Here is an 18,679-nt window from a genome sequence, read left to right on the forward strand (position 1 = left end):
TATATATATATATATAACTTTACTTATATGTGAAAGTAATATAATTTCTGTGGGATATTCTCTCACCGACAACCATCATTACGAGCCTAAGTGATGGTACAACGTTTTACCTCATGTTGCCAACGAACATCTTACACATTGAAATCGGTACAGGACCTTACTTAACTTAGTGGATCCACTAGCTTAACTTACGTGATCACCTAAAAAGTATGACCCGTTTATTCCCATGATGACAACATGGTTTTAATGGAGACTTGAGTAAATTGTGAACCCGCATCCCCACATCGGTGCTCAATACTACTACCAAAATGTACTTTAGCTCATACTTTTAAAATAACTTCCTTTCTTTGAGTTGAGATAATTTGCTCAACACTTTATCTTTACAAAGCTCTCTTGGAATCAATGTTATCTTTTCTCGTTAAAAACTCTTTTAGAAATCTTAGTTTCCTCTTAACTTAGATGTGAAATCATTTATAAACTATTTAGGGAATACTTAGTTTCCTTATAGCTTTTGAGAAATGGACTCAACTTTTCTTCTCTTTGCTTAACTTGACACTTGAGTCTTAATCAACTCTTAGTGAATACTTACTCCCCTTATAACTTTTGAAGGGAACACTTCAACCTTTTTAGTCTTTACTTTAACTTGAAACTTGAGCCTTAAAAAGAAGTTAGAACGTTTAATAAAGAATCTTGAAAACCTTTCAGAAGTTTGCTTTAGACTAGCTTCTTAACTTTAGACTTGACTTTTATCTTCCTTGATTTTGATCTTTGTTTTTCCTTGAATTGGATTACTGATTCAAGGTTATGATTAGTGTTCTTTGATGATTTCTAGGTGTTCACAAATCATATTTGAAGTAACTAGAATCAGTGGAAGGTGTTAAAGTACCTTAGAAACACTTAAAAAGGATAAACTACAAAAACTGGGCAAAAAATGTCGATCCAGGCGCATTCGGGGCGCGTCGCACCAGCCTTAATAGACTCAGGCCAATTCCTGGCTCACTGGTGGCGCGTTGCGCCAAACCCTAGTGACTTAGGCCACTTTTTGGTGCACTGCAGGCGCGATGCGCCTGGCCTATCCAGGTGCGTCTGATGGATCATTTAACTCATTTTTCAATCTCCAAACCTCCCTAGTTCTTTCACCAAACACTTGGGACTATTGGTATCCTCAATACCCATTGAATTAAACTAAAAAATAACCTGGAGAAAGAAGAATCAACAAACAATAGGAAACCAACAATTCAATCAACAAGAATTCGACACTTTTCTTCAAGAACTTCACTTTTAACATGAAATCAACTCATAAATTTGCTGAATTGAAGCAAATTGGTGTATGAGTGAACTAACCCAACACAAAAGATCTCACATACCTTAATAGGGATCACCTTCGACGAATTACACTCACAAATCATTGGCGTTCTTGGTGAAACCTTGATCTTTCTCCCTTCTCCTTCTTCTCTTCTCTTTTCTCCCAAGCCCTGAGCGTAAATTGATTTTCCGAAACTGAGTTAAGGCTTATTTTTACCTCAATTAAACCTTTAGAACAAATAGAAAATAATTGGGTGAATAGACTAGTTTGCTCTTACTTGAATCCGGAATTGGACTTTCCTCATTACGACAATCCAATTTCCGATAGGCATATCTCCCTCATACGATGTTGAAAATGCGCAAACTCAGCTGTATTGGAAAGATCTCCAAGGGCTTTCCAACAATATCAATACTTACCTCTAACTCATCTTGATCTAGAAGTTATGGCCGTTTGAAAATAACCAAAAACTCACTCCTTAAACTTAGAAAAATTTCAATTTTTTAGCTTATTCTTAGTTATTTCGAGTTACGAGATGTTACACTTTCAAACTCAACTAATTACAAATTTATCTTAGGTCAAGCTTCCCAAAAAATTTTTTTATTTTTATAATAGAAGTATCACAACCAATAAAAAATGTGTGAGGCTATAATACATTTTTTTTCACACAGAGATAGTGTATTATTTATATTAAATTCTATCTGAACAATTTATTTTCAAATGATACTAACTTTGTTTACAAATAGGCAAATTCACACCTGTTATTGAAAGTATAATATAGAAAGAAACAATAAGCTTTCTGCTCTATTTGCTCGCCACATTTTAGGAATTTCCTCTCTATGGTCTATATATATAGATATTAGTCCAAAAAAAACATAGATATATTACACAATTATGTTATATATATTAAGATGAGAAATCCCAGCAGGGCTAAATATTTGGAAAGATACATAAATAAATTTAAAAGAAAGCAGTACTGGTATAGCTCTTAACAACATTACTAGACAGTATTTGGATCAATGAGCTATTTGTTGGACCAACACATCTAGGGGTTTTGAATTGGCTCACCGCGCCTCCTAATCCAACGAAATGATCCAATATCTTATGAAAGGTTCCCCTCTTCACAATCCTCAGTTCAAGTGCTCCAATTGCATTCACTTTCCTGGAGCTCACGTAGCCTGCATCCAGGAACGATTTGTCCAGACAGTCGCAGCATTCTTGCAATATTTCATCAGTTGCTTCCCCACTCAGTTCCCAGAAGATAACATAGTGTCCTGGATCAGCTGAGACGTTGACATGGCTGGTGAAGTCCATCACTTCTAGTTTTTCGTCAACTAAGTGCTTGCCTGCAGCTTCCACGGCTAGTTGCAAATCTTTCTCAGTGTTCTTGTCTATGTTAATGCTCAGCAAAAGGTTCCTTCTGCAGACAAACTGGAGTTCTGGAGTGCCATTGTGGAATCCTTTTATCTTGACAACATCACCTAATTTATAACGATATAAACCTGCATATACAAATGCATAACTCTCGTCAATTATATACCATCAGTACTTATAGCTAAACTCGTATATGACGCAATAGATAGACCGATAGCTTGTTATTTTGAATAAATTTTTCAAGTGTAGTAGATGTGGAACAACCAGACAGAACTTAGAAGGAAGATAGCAAAAGAGTCCAACATTCTATGTAGGAATAACAAAAGGGAAATGAATATCAAGCATATGCAAGTATTACAGAAAAAATGAGTACAACAGTACATGGACAGAAAACATGTTAACTCCAGAATAAGGCGTAAAAATAAACGATAAATCTTTTCTATCTAAGAAGAACTTAGTATTTTATGCCAGGCAGGCATATGTAAGTAATCATGTTTCCTTCAATATTACCATAAGAACGAAGACTAAGGATGATGCTAAACACCAAAAGTCTAAGCTGAGAGGAATTGACTCCTTCAGCTGAATTACATGGAAGTTACTAAATTAGAGCAGAACTCGTTCACCGGGGAGAATCACAGAATAAATTAGACTATGTTCTCCCATATATGACCAACGATCGCAGGTTTAGCATGTTATGTTCACTCCATAATTCAATTACGAAGAGAGACCACATTTTGACGAGCATAGAATGTTCAAGAAAAGACTTCCAAGAAAATTGTACCTGCGAAACTGGTGATGACAATTTCATACTCTTCACCAAGTTCAACTTCGGTCAGGCCGACCGGAGAATTTGCTTGCTCCATGCCAATGAGATTTTCCTCAAGTGGGAGGAATTCAAAATAGGCAATATTTGGTAACACTGCATAAGTAACCATCTCAGGGGGGAATTTTGGGTTAACATTTACTCCGAGACATCCTTCTGAAGAACAATAATCTGCACTCACTAGAGGTAATTCCCCTGCATAGTACCTCAGTTTCTTCAAGTAAGGCTCCATGGAGCCTGTCATGACACCATAAATGTACTTTGTGTTCGGGAAGAGTTCAGGAATCAAGCCGTACGAATTGCTTAAACTTAAGNAATATACAATATTTATAATTCTTGTTTAAATGTAATATAATATTCAAAAAAATATTTTTAATGTATACTACTTTAATTTCAAATTAATAGTAATTTGATTTTTTCTAATTTTCATCACCAATAATAAAAAAATTATTATTAATTTTCATTATATAGAATATACAAAATTAGAATGGCAAGATCAATAATTTAATTTAAAATACAATCCATAGTATGATAATTTAAATACAAGATAACAATACAATACATAACATAATAATTTAAATACAAGATAATAATACAATATAATACATAACATAATAATTTAAATACAGATAAAAATAATACATAACATAATAATTAATTGATCAAAACAATAATTTAGTCAGATCTCGCACTATTCGAAAAATATTTTCAGCCACACCACGCTTTAATGATGCAATATTTCGCTATTGTTATCGAATATACCTCAATTTATTTCTTCGTATCATTAATGCAATTAAAGATCACGATACATACTTCAAACAACAAATTTGTCTACTTTGCAAAAAATTACCCTTGTGCTTAGAATGTTGGCATACGGTTTGCCAACAGATGTCAAAATTGGAGAGTCAACTACTATTGAATGTATGAAGAGATTTTGTCGAGCTACTGTAGTGGATCACCAACAATTATTTTGAAGTTGTCGCTGATTATGACCTTTGGATATGGCTTGTTTTTTTTGGTTTGCCTTAAACTAATAAACCTATTAATGTTTTAGAGTCGTTATTTATTTTTCAATCTTGCTAGCAGTATAGTGCCTCCCACCCATTATATTATTCAAGGAAAAGAATACAACATGGGTTATTACTTAGCTGATGGTATATATACTAAATGGTCTACAATTGTTTAAATTATTTGTGTTTCTCATTCTCAAAAGAAGAAATATTTCTCCATAAAACAAGAATCATGTTGAAAATATATTGAACGTGCATTTATATTTTTGCAATCACGTTTTGCAATTATTACAGGACCGTCACGTTTTTGAAGAAATGAAGTGCTATATGATAATAATGACTACATGCATTATACTGCACAACATGATAATTAAGGATAAACATGATCTCAATGCACCAATTCAAGATGCTGTAGAGGCTCAACCCCAACTATAGAAATGGTGGTAGATGAAAATCTCAGGCCTGAACAGTTTTTAACTAGACATAAAAAATTAAGGATAAAATTCTCATTTTGAACCCTGTAATGCATTAACAGAGCATTTATGGGAGACATATACTGATTTTGAAAATTAAGTGTTTATGTAATTGTATGTCACTTTTATTTAAATTTATCCCCTAATTTATGTATTACATTATATTTTCTTGCAGTTTATGTTATATAAAAATTTAGAATAAAATATAATTCTATATCACACTTAAAATTATATAAAGTAATTATTTGAAATAAAATTAAAGGATTTATATTATAAAATAAGAAAATAAGAATCAAATAGAAATAACAATATAATATTTGAGCAGAGAGAAAAACATTTCTTTTTAGAGAGTAAAATAAAGAATTAGATTGGAGTTGGTTGTGTGAAAAAATAGAGAACTCCATATTTAGAAAGTAAAATAGAGGATTGGGTTGGAGACGCTCACATTAGTTTCCGATAGACCATCAACTCAAGGAAAAACACATCAAAGCAAATTGAAAAAGAATAGCTATAGTGAAGGGATCATGACAGAATACCGCAGAAAGCATGATAGTAACAGAAATCCACAGACAAAAAACTTCAACCCAAAAAAAGAAGTGAATTTTTTGCTTACCTCAAGGAGATGGCTTGAATGGGCTTTCCGGTAAGAATAGGTGAAAGATCACCATCAACAATTCTTTGAATGTAAGGATCCAAATCACTGTGACTGACAATGGGGACATAAGCCTTGAAAGTCTCAACATCAGTTCTGCCATTCATACCCCATTGCTTCAAATACTCTGTTCCCCCATTTTGTTCCAGAATTTTCCCAAGTGTCTCTTCTTGAATCCTCCCAGCATCTTTTGTCATCACCTCAAAATCCTCAATCACTTGTTCTGCATCAAATTTCTTCTCAATATTTTCCATCATCTTAGACTTCAACTTTATGCAATAACAGTCAAGTAAAAGCAATCAATAATCCTCAATTTGAAAGATGAGGTTGAGGGGTTAAGAAGAATTTAAGCAATTCCATAGTTATTACTGACTTCAATGCAACTTACCTCATAAAGGACAATTAAAAAAAATGATAGAATTGCTAAGTGACATGAAACTTTTTTGGCACGGATATGGCATGACACTGATAAATGACAAAAGTAGCCTTTTGGTTGTTGGCTCCAAAACCACTAATTTCAATGCAACTTATTACTAACTTCAATGCAAATAAAAAGAACTGACAGAAATAAAGAAAAAAGTTTTGTTACTGATAATCATACTCATTATCTTCGTCTTATTCTTAAGATACAGCGATGAATCTAGAAATTGAAACTACCGAGATAATTGTTATTTTTAATGTAGACGTTTTTCTTCAACTAATATAGACACGTCAATTATTTACAGAGTTTGAGACATAACTCTATGAAAATAAAAGGAAAAAAAATTGGGTTGTAACCTCTAAAATGTAAAAAAATTGCATTTGGAAGCTAGTGTTGGATTTTAAAAGTTTGAACACGAAATGAAGCGTTGTGAATCTCCTGGAGGGGTATGAATTTGTAGACAGGTTGTGACCTTTTATTAAAAGTTGTGTCTTTTCTAAAGGGTTGTGACCGTTTGAAAGGTTGTGTTTTTCCAAAGAGTTGCAACCTTTACCTTTGTTGGTTATAAATAGAGAGGTTTTCTCTCATTTTTCTATATTGAATTATTTTCTTCTTTTGCATACATTTCTTACAAAACAAAATCGATCGATCGTGTCTGTGTGTAATTTGTTGATGTCATTTTGAGTTCGTTGAAATTATTGAAGTTTGAGATACTGCTACTTCTTTAATGGTTAATCCGTTTTATCTTTGGAGGAATTAATCTGCAACCTCGAGTACTTGAGGGGATTAAATTTCTTAAGGACACACAGTGGGTTCCATGGACTCGGATAGTTCCTTGTGTTTTTCTTTTCAACTTTTATTATTTCTGGTTTGCTAATCTGAATACAGGAGACAACAAACTACAGAAATTTAATATTGATGGTATTTTCTGCGGTAAGGAAATCACTTGTATTTTATGTGTTCTTTTTATTGGGAAAAACAAGATGAAAAAGTGAATTATTTTATCATATGATAAAAGAGATTTGGAATGAATTAGTACTACTTTAATATGCTTGAATATATTTTTTGTAGTATGTCTCCCTTAGATGGGTAAGATTATTTTTAGTTTCTTCCCAAGTGCATTGAAGCAATTCATCCCTTAAGTTTTATTTTCAATAGATCGAATATGATTCGGTGAGAATAAAAATCAGGTGCTATCTTTATTTACCTTGATTTTTTTTTTCTATTCTTTATAAGTTAAGAGATTTATTTCATAAATGTTAGGATAGATGGTCATTATGTGATGATCTCAGAATATATGTTTATTATTACTAATATGAATTCTGTTTAGAGGGGAGACTTTGTAGTTTTGTACTCCATATAAAATTTGATTATGTTCGACTTTTGGAGACTAAAATCTTCTGATTTTTTTTACTCCTTTGGTTTGAAGAATATAAAAACTTCACAAACAAATTAGATTGTGCATTGGCTTGAAGAATATAGTAACTTCACCTATTTGTTAAATGCTCTGTTTGAATGAATATTCTGACTTGAAGAGTAAAAAATCTTCGTAGGAATATAAAGGCTAAATGATTTGAAAAAGATAAAATCTTCATCGTTAGCTAGAAACAATGTTGTATTTGAGGTTTCTGGAGATTGAAACCTTTCTGGTTTACTACTTTGTATGAATGTGAAACTGATTCCAAGAATATAAAAACTTCATTATAATTCAAGGTTCATTTGGTTAATGATTATAAAAATATAAAAACTTCATCATTAAATTAGAAACAAGTTATATAAAGATTAAATATTTTTTGTTAGTATTGTAAATATTAAGTGGTCTGTCTAGTTGTGATAAAAAGAAAAAAAAACTTTAGTTTCATAAAATTAGTGAATTTTGTGCTTGCAATGGGTGTTTCTATGGATTAAATCTCCAAAAGAAGGTTTCGCGTTGTCAATGTGTATTTTGATGATATACAAGTTGAAAGCATGGAAACAAAATATGTGGAAAATAATTTCAAATACTTGAAAAATACTTTTGAGAACATATTTAAAATGTGGGGGTTCTTTACTTGTGATCGAGACAAAATTAGATTTACGATCTAATTTGAATTTGAAAGTACAAGATATAAAATTTAATGACATTCTTGTATAATGTTAGACCCACAATTTTTTTTGAGTATATTTGATATTGTGGCCGTTGAGTCTTTCTTTACTAGTATATGATATAAATAGTATAAAACCACAAAATTATATTACTCTTTCAAAAGAATTGTATTCTTTGATGAAAAATAGTCACTTATAATATTGTGATTTTTCATGAAATGATATGTCTATTTATATAGACATGAACATTGATGAAAAGTGATCAGTTATTTTTGTGTTGTAAAACAAATATTTGGGTCATATTGTCTTTATTGGACCTAAGAGAATATGTTCATCGGTAATTCTATAATAAATTGAATGTTATGGAAAATTTCTTCTGCAAAAGACATCTGGCAAGATGTGGACTCTAAAATATATTTGTATTTGACAAAGTTATAACAAATAAAGAACAAAAGATTTGTAGGAAATTATTACCTCGCGGAAGGTTTTTCAAACCAAGTATTTTTGTTTGTTCTTACTTGAATCAAATTGTTTGTGACATAAACATTAGGACATGTCAATTACAAAACCTTACAAAAAATGATCAATTTAGAAGTTGTCTTATAAATCCTAGTGCATTAAATCGAAATGTCAAGTATGTGTTATTGAAAAGAAATTTAGTCTCCTAGAATTGATTTACACTGACATTTTTTATATCGAGTCACCATCATATCATGGTGGGAAAAGTTTTTCATAAATTTTATTGAAAATTGCATTAGATATTGTTATGTTTGTTTGCTGAATAATAAGGATGAAGCAAGAGAAACACATAAGCAATATAAAATTGAAGTTGAAAATTAGTTAGATAAAAATATTGTCATGATTAGAAGTGGTAGATGTTGAGAATAAAAATCTTCTTTTGCAGAAATATATTTGCAAAATGGAATCGTCCATCAAATTACTGCACATACTCACCTCAATCTAATGAAAATTGTTGATTGAAAAAAATTTGAACTTTGAAGGAAATGTTGAATGTCCTATTAATAAGTTCAGGTTTGCCAAAAAATTTGTAGAGGATGCTATCATTATAGCAAAAGATAACAAGAAAAAGTTTGTCGATAAGAGAGTAACAAATAAAAAAAATTATTTGTTAAGAAAGGAGCAACACAAAGTTGTGTTTGTTCAGGCTTTATTTATCCTGATAGAGAATTGTTTGTCGCTCCTTAAATTATATACAATCAATAACACCTTTGAAAGGTAGATCTAACAATTTCCAATGCAATCTATTTCATATGAGAAATGGGAATGAGGGAACTATTTCCAAACTGGTCAAAATAGGACCTATGATTGGGGATCGTATGTTCATTGGATATGCTACAATGAGTAAAGTATGCACATTTATGGTTCATAAGTCCGAACCGTGAGATGATCAAGTAAAGGGTCTAAACGATCTTGGAAAGAACCAAAGGAGAATGTACGTAATAAAGAGATTCAAAGGCGTAATAAATGTCAATGGACAAATTACTTCCTCTGGATTTGATTTTGTAACATTTCTACTTGAAAATGAGTTCATATAGTCAAAGAAGATTTGTCTTGTATAGAATCATTCTTTTTGGAAAGAGGTTGTCAATAGTAGGACATATTTAATCTTGAGCAACCACACTTGAGAGTTGATTGATCTTCCTCCAAGAAATAAACCTTTGGGTTCAAAGTGAATCTAAAAGAAAAAGAAAGTTGATGATACGTTAACTATTGACAAATACAAAGCAATACTTGTTGTCACATGCTTTAGACAATAAAATAGCCTTGATTATTTTGATAAAAAAATTGCCAATAACTAGGATTACATCAATTTAGACGTTAGTTGCGCTAGTTGCAGTATATGACCTTCAAATTCGTCAAAATGGATATGAAAACATTTTTTTAAAAATAAAAAATTCGAAAAAGAAATTTACATGGAACAGCCTGAGGGATTTGTAGTTCATGGTAAAGAAAAGAAAGTATGTAAACTTGTTAAGTCACTTTGTGGACTAAAAACATGAGCCCAAATAATGACATGTGAATATTGACCAAACTATGTTGGTAAAAGAATTCAAAATGAATGAATGTGATCAATGGTTTTACATTAAATACACTCCAAATCACAACGTCATTATTTATTTTTATGTTGATGACATGTTGATCATAAAAAGAGACATTATGGATATAAATGTTACTAAGCATATGCTAGAAAGTAAATCCGATGTGAAAGATATTGAAGTTACTGACGTGATTAAAAAACAACTTGGCAAGTTCAAGTATTTGAATTTCAATATTGTCAAGACTCCAATAAATGTGAGCTTTGTACTTCAAAAGAATGGAGTCAAAGGTGACTCATAATTGAATTATGCTAGAGTAATGATAAGTATGATATATATATTATGAAGTGTGTACGCGATCAGATATAGCGTAGCGCTATTAGTAAACTGAGTCAGTTCACAAGTAATCTCAATCAAACTCATAGGATGACAATGAAAAGAGTTTTTAAGTATTTTAAACATACTTAATACTATTGTTTTGCATTATTAACTAATATTTAACAATATTGGAAGAATATAATGATGCAAATTGAATCACCGGGTCAAATGGAGTAAAATTCACTAGCGGGTATGTATTTACTCTTGGTGGAGAAACAGACTCTTGGAAATCTTTCAAACAGAAATGTGTGGCACTAGCTTGAAAAAAAAGTCAACCAGCATTGCCCACAGGATAGTGTCACGTAGGCCAAAAAGAGTTAGAAATTTATTAATTAAATAAGTTCAGGGGGATAATAGGACCTTAGTATACTACAAGTGTGTCTCTGAGATTTCGGGCAATAGGTTGAACGGATAGTTGTGCATTATCCCTTTATATTTTTCTCATATTAACAGTACTAAAATATATTATTGTATTAAAAATATTTCAGTTATAAATTCAACACGTGCATTGAAACATGCCTATAATATGTATTATATATTTAATTCAAATGTATTACAATTGTTATTTTTTTCTCTCCTATTAATGGTGCGTGTTAAAAAATATATTTTTGTATTAAAAATATTTTAGTTATATATTTACAATGTGCATTGAAAAATAAATATAATATGTATAATGAATTGAATCAAAATGTATTATAAGTATAATTTAAATTTATTTATTTTATTAATGATGTCCATATATTTTTAAAAATAAAATGTTAATATTCCAAACACCCTTAAGCATTAAAATAGTTGAAATTTAAAAAAAGAGAGAGAGAGAGAAAATGGTTGAAGAAAAGACAAGAATGAAAGAGAAATAAAATGACAGAAGAAAAAAGAAAGAGATGTTATAAAATATTACTTAGCAAACTTAAAATTAACACACTTAAAAAGAAGAACAACGGAGAAAGTAATGTCTTTTCATCTATATTTGTTACATTTGTAAATGTAGTAGCTATGAATAGTAGTAAGCTAAATTAGAAATCTGCAACTTATCCACTAATTGCCAAATGTTGATAGTTCTCTAAAAGTTGGTTTACAACACTCCCTCTTGGATATTATGCAAATGAAAAGTTGAAAACAAATATACATAAACATTCACAATACGCTTTACTTGATGCTTCATTAAAAACCTATCTAGAAAAATCCAGTGGAACAAAACCTAGACTAAGGAAAAAAGAGTGCAACACGTATTTTACTTCCCCTGATAAAGACCATGATTCAAATATTGCTTAAATTTTCGCATTCTTATCTTTTGCACCATCTTCTCAAGAGTTGAGGCTAGTAAGGATTTGCTGAATAAATTTGTTGGATTATCACTTGAACGAATTTGTTGTATATCAAAATCACCGTTCTTCTGGAGATCATGTGTAAAGAATAATTTCGGTGAAATATGCTTCGTTCTATCTCCTTTTATGAAGCTCTTAATTGAGCTATGCATGCAACATTGTCTCCAAAAAGCACTGTGGGTACCTTGACATCACACTTCAAACCACATCTTTCTTTGATGAAATGTATCACTAATCTCAACCATACACATTCTCTACTTGTTTCATAAACGATTATTATCTCAGCATGATTTGAAGAAATAATGACAATGGAATGCTTCGTAGATCACCATTATATAGCAGTATCTCCGTATGTGAACAATAGCTTGTCCGAGATCGAGCTTTATGTGGTCAGATAAATAACATGCATCCGCATGACGAACAAGATCCGCATGACGAACAAGATCCGCACTATCTTTGTTAGTATAAAATAGACCCATATTATTAGTCCCTTTAGATATCGCTATATATGTTTAACTTCATTCCAATGTTTTCGTGTAGGGGAAGAACTATATCTTGCTAATAAATTAACAGAAAATTCTATGTCCGTTCTCGTAGCATTAGCAAGATACATAAGTGTATCAATTGCACTAAGATAAGGTACTTTAGGACCAAGAGGTTCCTCATTCTCTTCTTGAGGTCGGAATGGATATTTACTCGCTTCAAATGATCGTACAACCATTGGAGTACTTAAAGGATGTGTTTTGTCCATGTAAAATCATTTCAAGATTTTCTCAGTATACGCAGATTGATGGATGAAGTCCTCGTCTGCTAAATGTTCAATTTGTAGACCAAGACAAAATTTTGTCTTTCCAAGATCTTTCATCTCAAATTCTTTCTTTAGATATTAATTGGATTTTTTGGACTTCTTCTGGAGTTCCAATGAGATTAATTTCATTGGAACTCCAGAAGAAGTCCAAAAAATCCAATTAATATCTAAAGAAAGAATTTGAGATGAAAGATCTTGGAAAGACAAAATTTTGTCTTTCCAAGATCTTTCATCTCAAATTCTTTCTTTAGATATTAATTGGATTTTTTGGACTTCTTCTGGAGTTCCAATGAGATTAATTTCATCAACATAAATTGCAAGAATAACAAACTCTGACGTTGTTTTCTTAATAAAAATGCAAGGACAAATGACATCATTCATATAATCTTGTTTTATCAAGTACTCACTGAGGTGATTATACCACATGTGTCCTGACTGTTTTAAATTCGTATAATGACTTTTGTAATCTGATTGAACACATTTCCTGAGGTTATGAACTATATGCTTCACGTATTTTAAGTCCTTCTGAAACTTTTAAATAAACTTAATTATCAAGTATACCGTAAAGACAAGACGTGACTACATCCATTAGATGTATTTCAAAATTTTCATGAACAGCTAAACTAATGAGATATCAAAAAGTTATTGCATCCATGACTGGTGAATATTTTTCTTCATGGTCGACACTGGGTCGTTGAGAGAATCCTTGTGCAATAAGGTGTGCCTTGTTTCTTACAATTTCATTTCACTTTCACACAAAAATTCCATTTATAGCCAAGCGATATTACAACATTTGGGATTTGGACTACAGGTCCAAAAACCTCAGGTTTAGTAAGTGAGTTCAATTCTAATTGAATTGCCTCTTGCCATTTTGGTCAATCACATCTTCATCGACATTCTTCGACAGATAAGGGTTCAATATCCTCATTGTCTTGCATAATGTTAAGTGCGACATTATATGCAGAAACATTATCAATTATGATTTTATATCTATCTAAGCTTATCCCATCACCGGTAGAACTTATTGAAAGTTCTTCATTCACTTGAATCTCGAGTTCACTAATCTCTTCTGGAATATCAGGATTAATCTGATCATGAATCTCTTCGTGAGATTCTTTTGTAGTGTGATTTTTCATACTTTTTTTTCTAGGATTTTATTCCTTTAAAGCGAATGGTCTGCCACCCTTCAAGCGTGTTTGTGTTTCAGACACCATGATACTTGTTGATGGTCCTTTTGGGACGTCAATCCGGATAGGCACATTTACTGCAAGAATATGTGACTTTGTTACCCTTTTCAAATCAGTAAATGCGTATGGAATTTGATTTGCTATGTTTTGCAAATGGATGATCTTCTGGACTTCTTGTTCACACATGGAAAACGTGGGTCAAAATAAGATAATGATGAAACTTTCCTTGCAATTTCACTTTTAAGTTCCTTTTTCTCTCCCCCTAATTGCGGAAAATTTGTTTCATCAAATCGACAATCTTCAAATCTTGCAGTAAATACATCTCCCGTCATTGGCTCAAGGTAGATAATTACGGAAGGTGAATCAAACCCAATAAATATGCCTAACTTTCTTTGGGGGCCCATCTAAGTGCGTTGCGGTGTTGAACTGCACATATACAATATATCCAAAAATTCATAGATCAGCAATATTTGGTTCATGACCAAATACTAATTGTGACTGAGAGTATTTATTATAATGAGTCTATTTGAGATGAACAAGTGATGTTGCATGTAAGATAGCATGGCCCCAAACAGTAGGGATTAACTTACTTTTCATAAGTAGAGGTTTTGCTATCAATTGTAAGCACTTAATAAATGACTTAGCAAGGCCATTTGAGTATGAACATGAGATACAAGATGTTCAACTTTTATTCCTATTGATAAGCAATAATCATTAAAAGCTTGGGATGTGAATTCTCCAGCATTATTAAGGCAAATTGTCTTAATGAGATAATTTGAAAATTGTGTTCTTAATCGTATTATTTGTGCCAATAATTTGCAAACGCCAGGTTGTGAGATGATAAGAGGCACACATGAGACTATCTTGAAGATGCATCTATTAGGACCATAAAATATCTAAACAATCCACTAGATGGGTGAATAGATTCACATATATCCTCGTGTATACGTTTTAAAAATTGATGGGATTTAATGTTAACCTTAATTGGTGATGACGTATCAATTTGCTTTGATAACAAGCAACACATGAAAATACGTCACACGTAAGAATCTTCAGGTTTTTTAAAGGATGTCCATTTGAGTTTCAATAATTCGTCTCATCATTATGTTCAGTCACGCCAAAGCACAACAATTTTCAGTTAGTAAACCTCTGGTTTACGATAGAATGTGCTTCAAATGTACTTATTTTTGCATAATATAAGCCAGAAGATAAAGTTGATAATTTCTCCAACATATATTTTTTATCTGAGACAATCTTGATAATACCAGGGTACTCAACATTTATTCCATTGATCCTCTCAAAATGATATCCATTTTGGCGAATATCTTTAAAACTTAACAGGTTTCTTGGGGATTTAGAAGAGAACAATGCATCTATTATAACACGTTTTGTCCCCTTAGGCAGGGAGATAGTAGTTTTTTCGGAGCCTTTTATTAAGTTCGAATTACCAGAAATCGTAGTAACATTTCCTTTTCTTTTAAGCAAGTAAGAGAAGTATTTCTCATCTTTTAATATGGCGTGCATTGTTCCACTATCAATTACACAAATATATTCATGACTGATCATTGATTCAAACGAAGTTTGGGGCATATCCATATTTTCTTGAAAAATAAATATAAACAAAGTAAAATATTACTATTGAACAAGGCCATTATATTTACAAGAATTAGAAAAACACAAACAAACAGAAAAGGAAATTATGTAGATTATCGCGGGATCGTCACTGATCGTTTTTCCTTCAGGGAATACAAAGAAATCAGCTACATCTAGAAGCATAGAATCAACATTTGCTTCTGCATTATTATTTATCTTATGCATGGGTTCAACATTATCTTCGAGAGATTAAGTTTGCCACTGGATTATTATAACCCCTTTTCAAGGTTGCCTGATAGAGCTGAACCAGACGCTTAAATCCATAATAAGGCGTAAAAACAAACAATAAATCTTTTCTATCTAAGCATATGTAAGTGATCATGTTTCCTGCAATATTGCCGTAAAGAACGAAGACTAAGGATGATTCTAAACACCACAAGTCTAAGCTGAGAGGAATTGACACATTCAGCTGAATTACATGGAAGTCACCAAATTAGAGCAAATCGTTCACCGGGGAGAATCACAGAATAAATTAGACTATGTTCTCCCATATATGACCAATGATCGCAGGTTTAGCATGTTATGTTCACTCCATAATTCATATACGAAGAGAGACCACAATTTGATGAGCATAGAATGTTCAAGAAAAGACGTGCAAGAAAATTGTACCTGCGAAATTGGTGAAGACAATTTCATACTCTTCACCAAGTTTAACTTCAGTCAGCCCGACTGTAGAATTTGCTTACTCCATGCCAATGAGATTTTCCTTGAGTGGGAGGAATTCAAAATAGGCATTATTTGGTAACACTGCATAAGTAACCATCTCAGGGGGCAATTTTGGGTTAACGTTTACTCCGGTACATCCTTCAGAAGAACAATAATCTGCACTCAATAGTGGTAATTCCCCTGCATAGTGCCTCAATTTCTTCAAGTAAGGCTCCATGGAGCCTGTCATGACACCATGAATGTACTTTGTATTCGGGAAGAGTTCAGGAATCAAGCCGTACGAATTGCTTAAACTTAAGCATTTGCTATAAATTGTTTCAGCCAATTCTGGATCAGGCTTCAACAATTTTGACATGGGCAATCTTATGGACAGGACAGTGACTCTGCTCGATAAGTATCCTTCCCTTATGTCAACAACAAGTGCTTCCCATATTTGTTCGAAAGATTGAAAAGCATGGACAATGTTATGTGCAAACATAGACGAAACAACTTGAACTTCATCGCGGAAAATGAGACCACACAGAAGGTGACAGTACAAGGATTGTTGAAAATCAGGACCAAATGTTACTTCATCAGGACTACAAACTGGGGTAGACATTGACTTCACTGTCTTCTTGAATTGTGCATTTCTAAACACATTAGTACTGGTTGTTCCAGCTGCCAAACTACCTTTAGTTTTAAACTACTTGCTGCTGTAAAGAAAATGCAAAGCCTTTCCATTCCCAATTGGAAATTCTCTGAAAGAGAAGAAAGAAAAAAACAGAACTATTACTATGTTTGTTTGTAGCACACACTAAAAATTGAACCAATAGTTCCTTTTCTTTTCCAAGAGTTGGAAAGTGTGACAGAAGTTAGGTAAAGGTCCCTACATCTATTACCATTTATGACCCAAGAAAAGCTTCATGAACCAACAAGCAAATTACATGAGAAATAAGACAGAGAATAAAAATGACAAATTACCTGTTCCCAAAGGCAAAAGAAAGCTTGAATATCTGCATGGCGGAATTCACCAATACATCATTGAAAGGTACAAACTTTGGCTTCCCTTGGGTAGTACCAGAACTGCAAATCAACCATTATATTTCCTTAGTGAAATTCTTTACACATACAACAATATACAAACCCACTACACTCTCACAAGTGGAATATAAGTAGAATACAGCGTATGCAAACCTTATCCTCAGTAGTTTCCGATAGATAGACCATCAACTCAAGGAAAAACACATCAAAGCAAATTGAAAAGAATATTTAAAGTGAAGGGATCATGACAAAATACCGCAGAAAGCATGACAGTAATAGAAATCGACAGACAAGAATCATCAACCCTAAAAAAGAAGAGAAACTTTTTTGCTTACCTCAAAGAGATGGCTTGAATGGGCTTTCCAGTAAGAATAGGTGAAAGATCACCATCAACAATTCTTTGAATGTAAGGATCCAAATCATTGTGACTGACAACGGGGACACAAGCCTTAAAAGTCTCAACATCAGTTCTGCTGTTCAGACCCCATTGTTTGAAATACTCTGTTCCCTCATTTTCTTTCAGAATTTTCCCAAGTGTCTCTTCTTGAATCCTCCCAGCATCTTTTGTCATCAACTCAAAATCCTCAATCACTTGTTCTGCATCAAATTTCTTCTCGATATATTCCATCATCTTCACAATCCAGACTTCAACATTAAACAATAGCAATCAAGTAAAAACAATCAAGAATTCTCAATTTGAGAGATAAGGTTTGGGGTTAAGAAGAATTTAAGCAAGTTGAACTATACTACTCCATAGTTATTACTAACTTCAATGCAACTTACCTCGGGACAGTACACTTTTGGCACGGATTTGGCATGACACTGCGAAATAATAGAAGTAGCCTTTTGGCTCTTGGCTCCAAAACCACCTAAATTTCCCTCCAAAAAAGGAAAACCAGTTTTGACTTTTTATTTATTTATTTTACTCATTTTATTTCATTCACCTTACTCTTTCATTATCTTTACTTTCTTTTTTACTTAATTCATTTTATCTCTCATTCTAGAAAATATTTCTTAATTCTCTAATTTTGGTTGACTTAAATATTTTAGAAAATATTTCTCAAATAAACTTATTTTCCTCGAGTAATAATTTTTTCCTTACCTCACTCTGTTCTCCAACCCTTTCATTTTAAGAAAATCAATCTATTTTGTTACAACACCCAAACTAGCCGATCCCCCAACAAAAGAAAATTAACAATTTAAAATTTTATTTTTGAAAAACAATTCAAAGTTGGATTTTTTTACCTCGCTCAACTCCTGACAGTCGCACACCCTCTTTCCACAAGAAAATTAAAAGTTAAAAAAATAATTGAATATTCATTTTGTTAGTCCGCACTTACCCAACCACCTACTACCCACCCCACCCCACCCATCCCCCCAACCCCAAGAAAATAAATTTATAAAATTATATTTTTAAAAAATATTATTCATTTTATTCTTA

General features: G+C 32.3%; 1 pseudogene; it reads right to left on the reverse strand.

Annotated features, from left to right (window-relative positions):
- Window positions 1–2,236: 2,236 nt before the first annotated feature.
- Window positions 2,237–18,211, reverse strand: LOC107001738 (annotated as a pseudogene).
- Between the last annotated feature and the right edge of the window lie 468 nt (window positions 18,212–18,679).

The sequence above is a fragment of the Solanum pennellii genome, chromosome 10 (assembly GCF_001406875.1).
Source record: "Solanum pennellii chromosome 10, SPENNV200".
Classification (NCBI taxonomy): domain Eukaryota; kingdom Viridiplantae; phylum Streptophyta; class Magnoliopsida; order Solanales; family Solanaceae; genus Solanum; species Solanum pennellii.